Raw genomic sequence first — 8,567 nt, forward strand, 5'->3', positions numbered from 1 at the left:
CCAGCATTGCTGGATATGATCCTCGTTCAAGTGGATGGCATGGCAAAGCCCGTTCATCCACTCGACGAGGAGCGCCAGATATGATGCCTGGTCCCCATACCTAGCCTGTAGCCGACGAAGCCGGGAGGCAGCTCGGATGGCTTGGTAATAGCTGTTGGAGGACTGCATCATGTCTGGTGACTGGTCGGTCCCTGGTTGTGGCTTTTATAGCAGAACTGGGGCAGTTCTGATGACTGTTCTACCCATCATGTGATCGGGAGCTTCTATCAAGTAGTGCAATCTCGCAGTTCTGAGTTTGTCGCCTTTTGGAGTCGTCGGATTACGTTCAGAGGTTTAGGCGACATACAGGTCTTTAGTATGGAATACCCCGACACTTTTCCCTACTGCATTGCCCAGCTCATATAGCGCTTTGCCCTTACGCTGGAGTACAACACAGCGAATTCGATTCGGGCCCAGCTTGGCATTATATCCGTCAGCTTTGTTACTCTGCTTGTAGTTTTTCCTATAGACAACTTGTCCTACGGAAAACTCTACGAGCTTGCTACGGGTGTTATATGCCTTTTCTACGCGTTCATGAGTTCGGTTTAATCCTTGGGTCACTTTTTGTCGGATAAGTTCCATTTTGTCTGGGAGACTTATCTGTGGATCTCCTGCCTGTATTCCCCCTAGTTTCCGTAGGATCGGGTAGGCTGTTCCATGGGTAACCATCCGCGTGCCGAACATTGCGTAATATGGTTCCATGCCTATTGATTCGTGTAGGCCATTCCTAAGGGCACACTCTATTCGACTTAGTTGGGTATCCCAATTTCGCTGATCGGTGGCAATTGTCGCTCGCAAAATTTGGAGTACAGATCGGTTTACCCTCTCAGCCGCGTTCGCTTGCGGTGAGTAAAGTCCAGTCTTTACGTTTCGAATACCGTAGCGGGTCATTAGCTCGCCAAAAATTTGAGACACAAACTGTTTGCCGTTGTCTGAGTGTACAAACTCGGGGACTCCAAATTGATGGAAAATTTTGGTCTCAAGGAATTTGATGACTTCTGCAGCTACTGCATGTCTCATCGGCTGTAGCCAGACAAATTTGGAGAGATGGTCTAGGCATACGAAAATCACCGAGTTCCCAGCTTTGGTCCTCGGGTATGGTCCCATAAAGTCGATGAACAACCTTTGGCCAGCCCGCTCCGTAACCCGCTGTTCTCCCATGGGTGGCCGGTCATTTTTGTTGGCGGTCTTGGTGATCTTACAGACCTCGCATTCCTTCACTACTTTTTGGACGTCTACAGCCATGCCTGGCCAATAGTAAAACTGTCTCAATTTGGCTAGTGATTTGTGCAACCCCCCATGCCCTGCGGTTATGGCATGATGTGCTCTCCGGACTAAATCAGGACGCAGCTCGGCGGGAACCCAGAGCTTCCATGCTCGGGCTTCATCCACAGCGTCGTTTAGGCAGAATCCCATCCGTTTATATACATAGCCTTCTGATGTTTGAAGGTCTGGACTTTTACCTAAATTTTCGTCCACCGCCTGCACTAGGTTGACTGGAACGCTGTCGAATCGAGGTTGATGTGTATGTCCAGTTCTTCCGCACCGGCCTTCTGTAGCTCGTCCATATGAACTCGTGAGAGAGCATCTGGGACTACATTTAGTGATCCTTTCCTGTGTTCTATGGTGAAGTCGAACGCTTGTAGCTTCAGACTCCATCGCGCAAGCCTGCCTGATAAGTCTTTCTGACTCATCAGCCATTTTAGACTAGCGTGGTCAGTGATCACTTTGAAGGGCATCCCATCTACGTAGGCACGGAATTTGGTAATGCTGAGGATAGCGGCGTAGCACTCCAACTCGGTTATGCTGTAATTCCGCTGTGCTTTGTTCAATTTGGCTGACATATAGGCGATTGGATGTTCTCCGCCCTCGTCATCTGTTTGGAACAAAACTCCCCCCACTCCAGTGGTCGAGGCATCACATTGGATGGTAAATGGTTTCTTAAAATCCGGGGTGACGAGTACAGGTGCTGTTGCCATGCTGGTTTTCAAAAGTTCAAACGCCTTAATTGCCTCTTCTGACAATTCACATTTCTTTATGCGGTCTTTCTTCAAGCAGTCGTAAAGCGGTGCCGCTGTCTGGGCGTAATTTTGGATGAACCTCCTGTACCAGCCTGTCATTCCCAGGAACCTCCGCATCTGTTTGGCGGAGCTAGGCTGGGGAAATTTCTGTATTTTCGTGTCATCCGTTCGGATGCATCCTCCCCCAACTACATATCCTAAATATCTTGCCTGGCTGTAGCAAAACTTGCTCTTGTCTACATTTATCGTTAGCTCTGCCCGCTGTAAGCAGGCACTGACCTGGCTCAACATATCCATGTGGGCTTCAAATGTAGGTGAACAGACCAGTAAGTCATCCAGATACACAAATACATTCTCGCGTAGCGCCGCTGGTATAACTTTATCCATTAGTCGGCACATTCGCTGCGCGGCATTGCACAAGCCGAACGGCATGACTGTAAACTGATACAGTGGCCTGCCGGGCACTGTAAACGCGGTTTTCTCTCTGCTTTTGGTTTCGAGAGGTATTTGCCAAAAGGCGTCTTTTAAGTCAATTGCGGAAATGTAATACGTTTCCTGTAGTCGGCTCAACAGACCCTCAATATGTGGTAGTGGATACGCATCTTTGATTGTCCGGGAATTTACTTTACGCGCATCGAGGCATAGGCGATTTTTCGGCCCTTTTTGCACCAGAGTTACTGGTGAACTCCAGCTGCTATTGCTCTCCTCGATCACGCCTAGACCTAACATGCGATCTAGCTCGGCGTACACCAGCTTCTGTTTGGCTGGGGTATCGGGTAATGTCGCTGCTTGATTGGTAAGTCCTCGTTGGTCACTTCAATTATATGTTGCTCTAAACTGGTCTTTCCTAATCCTTTTTCTAGGCAAGACGGGTATGTGTCTATCACTTGCTGCAGCTTACAATGTTGTTCTGGGGTAAGCTGATGTGGGGTATAGGCGGTCTCGGGCTTGAGCGTATTGTTCATGTCTAGGTCGCCGGTCATAAGGTCGAAATCCGGAGTTGTTTCGACGGCGGCAACCTCGCGTCTACCTTTACCGAGGAATGTGAGGCCGAACGTATCCCAGAAATTAATTCCGAAATAAAATCGTTGTGTCAGACCTGGCACTATCAAAAACTCTAGGTCCTTGGTTTCTCCTTCCCATTCCACGGGTAACGTTATGGCTCCGGTTACTTGGGTCTCACCACCGCTTGCTGTGCGTACACATTCTTCGCTTAGCTTCCTTATCGGCCGCGTCCGGTTTTCCAAGAAAGCGTGTGCTCCTCTGCCAATACAGTTCGCACTGGCGCCTGTGTCCAGTAATGCGAGTATCTCTTCTCCATCGACCTTCGTTTTAGCAAAGAAACGGTTGTCATTTTGCACGCTCACCACTGTGTCCACCACCTTTTGCTTGAGCCGGCGATAGTCTGCTCGGGCATCATATAATCTTAGTATTTTTCGCGTTGTCCGTGTCTTGCTGTCTGCATCTTCCGAGCCATTGAAGATACGTTCACGAGCATGTTCGTACTCCCTCTCTCGTTGTTCTAGGCTCTTATGAGGGGAGATTTGGTTGGGCTTCCGTGTGTTTACCGGAACGGGTTGGTCCTGGTCCGCCCGGCTGTCCCGGTCTTGCCTGACGGACTCCGCGCAAAAGCCGCTGGGTTAGCATCTGCATCCGTCCCGACTTTCTCGCAGAACCTGCAGGTGGCATCGTGGAATTTGATAGGGCAGGATTCTTCCTTCGAAGGATGCTTCCTGTAGAAGTCTGCTCCTTTGCCACACTTATAACACACCAGCGCGTGTAATGGGCCTCGGCATCCTTGTCCATCCTCGTAACGCCCTCGCGCATCTTTCCGCTGCCGGTTGAATTCTTCCACCGTGACCGCGTCCGGCAAGTCCTCCAGTGTCTGGAATTCCTCTATTTCGTTAATTGCAGCTCGGCTGCGCATGTTCCTTCCTGTGTTTCTCAGCCAGCGATCAACTTTGAGACCCTCTCTTTTGAGCTCCGCTAATGAGGTAATTGGGGATGTTAGTAGTAATCCCCCCATCTGGGAGTTCATGTTATCCTTTAAGAGCTCCACGAATTCATCTTCAGCGATTTTGTGCTTGAGCTTGAAATGCAGGTTATGCATATCCGAGACATAATCGCTAAAGGTTTCGTGTGGCCCTTGCTTGCGTTCCATCAATTCTTTGACTTTCATAAGGTCACTTCCGGTAGTGGAAAATGCCCGTCTCATTTCTTGGGTCAATGAGTAGTAGTCAAAGTCGTAATCCTCTGCCTTGTCTTCCATAAGCTGCCAATACCATTTCGTGGCTGCACCTGCCAGCAGAAGATGGAATTCACGAAAGACTTGTTGACGGCTGAGGTTATACAATTCTTGTAGTCGGTCCACGCGGAATAGGAAACTCTCAACTGTCATGCCGCGTCTGCTTCCATCGAACTTTAGGTTCCATCTGTCCAATCTGACATCTTTTGGTCGCGGTCCTTGGAATGATGAGTTCCGATCGATCTCTGGATGCAGTTGGTGACTCGACTCCCTCTCGTTTGTTCTGAACTGCCTGTGTGATGGGGTGTCCATCCGCCTGGGTGTTCTTAGCCGGTGCATCTGGCTATTGAGCATGTCCTGTGTTACCGGTTCCAGAGGCGGGGTCTCTTGGTATCTTAAAAAGCTGTCCGTTGGATTCGGGACAGTACGGGGCGGCGAAGGCAGTCCCTTCTGTTCGGGTCTCCTGTCTGTCGGAGACTGCATTTCTGTTATCTGGGCTTTCAGCGCTTCTATCTGGGCACTCATTCCACGCTGCATTTCATTGCTTTGCCTCAAGAGCTCCATCAATCTTTGTTCACGTCTCTCGGCAGCCTCTAAGTTGTCCTCCTCGTGCCTCTGAAATTGAGGAAGCATACTTGATCTTCCTTTCGGCGGTCCTAAGGGTAGATTCTCCCCACCGGCGGCTCCTTCCATTTCAGTATATTGGTCCAGATTGTTTTCTTCAGACAGGGTATCTACCTGTCCTGGCTGATTCTGTGCGCGCTCCCACGGCTCTCTTTCAGGTGAATCTCCTAGCCTTGGCGCGCTTGCACTGCGGGGTTGGTGATTTTCACCGCGCGTTGTTGCCCGGGTCACTCTTCCGGTGCTGGGTTGGAATAAGACCTTCTTCTTGGCCCCCTTCATTTCTACGATTGGACCTTCTTTAAAGGCCTCCGCTTTCTTTTTATAGATTGTCACTTTGTGCGGATTAATACACGCACTAAAATTTGTCTTCACTTGTTTTTTTTTTTGCGTTTTGGTATAAAAAGTTCACGTGATTCTTTTCAAAACACCCGGTCAGCGACGTATCCGCTGAATAAGTCAACAATAAAAATGTTTATAAACTGGGGGTGCTTCTCTCTGCTTCTCAAGTTTCTCTTCGGTCAAGAACCGTCCGATATTTAAGCCCCAAGCAAAAACAAATAAATTTCCCTAACTAGGGGTGTTAGCCGCTTCTACACAACGCGGTTCCGCTAAGCTATCATGCCCTTACTTTCCCTTTCTATTCAGCTCAAATATTCCAAACGGAATGGCTGTGTCTAGATAAGGAATCTGTCCAAAAACCCCCTCCCGCCAGTCGTCGGAAAACAAGTTATTTGACCGATCATTCTCGGGCTCCACAACCGTCTCCTATTTCTCTGGACTCGAACCAAGCAAACGACCTGACCAACTAGCCTAATACGTTGTGGGGCGTCGGCCAGAGAAACTAAAATCGTCCACCGCCCAAATATGTCAAGGGAAACAGCAAAGACTCGAACCAAGCAAACGACCGGACCAATGCCTAGTACGTTGTAGGGCGTCGGCTTTGCGTTTCCTGTCAGTTCCCCCACCCCCATTCTGTCCTGGATCGACAAACGAACAGTAGACACGCACCGCAACTGCTAAATGCGTTACCGTAATGCTTGCGCTCCTGCTCTTTCTGGACTCGAACCAATTCAAACGACCGGGCAAATGCGTAGTACGTCGGGTGGCGTCGGCCAGAAAGCACCTATAAATTGTATTTACGTTAATTTTAACAAGTAGTCGTCGACACTTAGTTGTAGGTATAGTATTATAAAAAGGATAACTCATAGTTCTTGTTTTAAGGAAACTCTGGTAAATTTGTCCATGAACAAAACAGGGAATTTCTAAGGTTAAAAACATTTCAAAGTCAGGCCTCTATTCTGCGACAAAGTTCTGATTGAGCGGCCGCTCAACACTGACAGTCACAGAAGTTGGGGACTTTATAGTTACTAGCTCGACCAATAAATAAGTACGCGTACATTTAAAATTATTTAATCCCCCTGCTCTATAAAACAGTCAAATTACCTATGGCAAAAAAAAAGATGAAAGCTTTGCCATACTTAGGTGCATCCACTCCGATACCGCAGGCATCGAGATGATTGACCCTAATAATATTCCTTAAGGAATATGAAAAGGCCCCACGTTGGGCGCCAATTCTGTTACGTGGCATATTAGTGCCCGAGTCCTGACAAGGACTTGGGCCGAGGGAGAGGCGTCCGATGTTCAGGCACCATTTGCCGGCATAAGCTACGTCGTATTTGGGTCGTGGGATCTTGGTAAGCCTCTCTCCTCTCCAACATAACGAGAATAAATATTAAAAGTGCCTGGAAAAATAATAATAGTCATCAAGTTCGTCAGTCATCAGTCCACACTGCCCAACAAGCTGTCGCTTGATCGCAATACGATCGGGCTGTGTGTTGGCCATATTCCCTCCCCTTCACACATTCGTGTGCCAATGGATCGTCGCGGGCCGCGCAATACGATCCCCTATTGTCAAGGTTGTCCGTCGAAAGTTATGTCATTGTTCTTGACCTACTTCACTCCTCGCGTCAGCACACCCCCTTTGTTAGAGTTCTAGCACACCATGGTTTTGAATTCTTTTTCACATTATAAATTTATTAAATAATATTTATGTCGGCGTGTGCCGGTGTTGAATAACATAATATTGGTTAATTCATATAGGGATTAAATTAATTGACGATTATTGTATTAGCGGAGAGTATCGATTTGACCACCTGTGAAGGTGCACACATCAGCAAAATGCTGACTATTCACGACTGCAAACGTCGCTCAGAGGGCTCTTGCAATTGTCATACAATTACAAGGCTGATACTCGCCGCTGAAAAATTAACATTTAATTATTATGTATAAAAAGGTATAAAAAGAAAAGTATATCTAATTGATTATATATATGGAACAATTATCATATGTGGCTATTATATATTATTACATGTATTCCTAACAGATTAATTCTTTGTCTTAACTAGGAAAGTATTAACATTGCCCAAAAACAAATTCTTATCGAGACGGGAAAGAACAATGACCGTTGGAACGGTAGAGATAATGATAGCTTTTTCGGTTTTATTACAGTGGGCAAGTGGAGAAAAATCTAGACGGAAGGTCTCAATATATAAGTATTCCAATTCATTCACTGTTATTGGTAGGGTCGCTTTTGATAACAAGTATAAAATTCTTACGTTAAATTGTGGATCAGTGTTTATTGTTTTTGCTAAAGCTTCTGATGTAATCATGGTGCACGAATATATATATATATGTATGTATAAGAAAAGGAACCGTGTTCCGACAAACTTACCCTCTTTTTAATCCTGAGCGATGAGATCTCGACGCTCCGGATCCTGGGCTTTGGGAGATTTTATAATTGGTTTATATACATATATACGTGCAAGACTTGAAGGCGGTTTACAAAAACAAAACACAAAAATTATGTTACACAAAAAAAATAACACTATCTCTGTATAGATATGTATGCATGTATGCATCGTATGCGAGTTCCACTGAGGCACACGTCAGTTCCAATGCTCGGGCTGGGCTGGTCGGTGCAGCTCCAATTTCTTGTTCAGCGTATGTAATTGGGGGTTCTGTTTACACTTGCATTCAGAAATGCATGTACTCGCAAATTGTTTTTGATTGTTTTGGCGATTCACTTTTTTGTTTATAATATTGGAGTGCAATTTATTTATTATTATTTGTATTGTTTCTATTGTCTTTTTGTTGCTTTTATTGTCTTTTTGGTGGTTTCACTTCACTGTATCGGCTCGGCTTATGCTCCAATGTGGGTCACCACTTTCTCCAGGGTGTGATGTTGGTCGCGGCGTCTCTGAACAGAGCGCTTGTACATCCTGACCACTTTAAGGATCACTATAACCAGTAGTAGTCCAGCTATGAGCTTCAGGGTCCTGTTGACATCTTGAATATCGTCCCTGTGGTCAACGATCTCTACGTGATTAATCACATTGGCGGTGCTGTCGGCCACTTTGGAAGTTTCGCCGCCCATCTTGGGGTCTTTAGGCCATTCACTTGGTTCACTAGTTATTTTCGTCCTTCGGGATTTTGCTGGTTGACTTCCTCCAGATTGTTGTCGATCGCAGGACCGGTTATCGGGACTTTCTCCTGGGTGAAGTTGATCCTAGGGAAACGTCAAGACATCCTTCTGGACACCAGCCTTCTTCCAGTCGTGGTCTGTGTTGACGGGAGTTGCA

Source organism: Drosophila suzukii, chromosome X (genome assembly GCF_043229965.1).
Source record: "Drosophila suzukii chromosome X, CBGP_Dsuzu_IsoJpt1.0, whole genome shotgun sequence".
In the NCBI taxonomy this organism is placed as follows: Eukaryota; Metazoa; Arthropoda; class Insecta; order Diptera; family Drosophilidae; genus Drosophila; species Drosophila suzukii.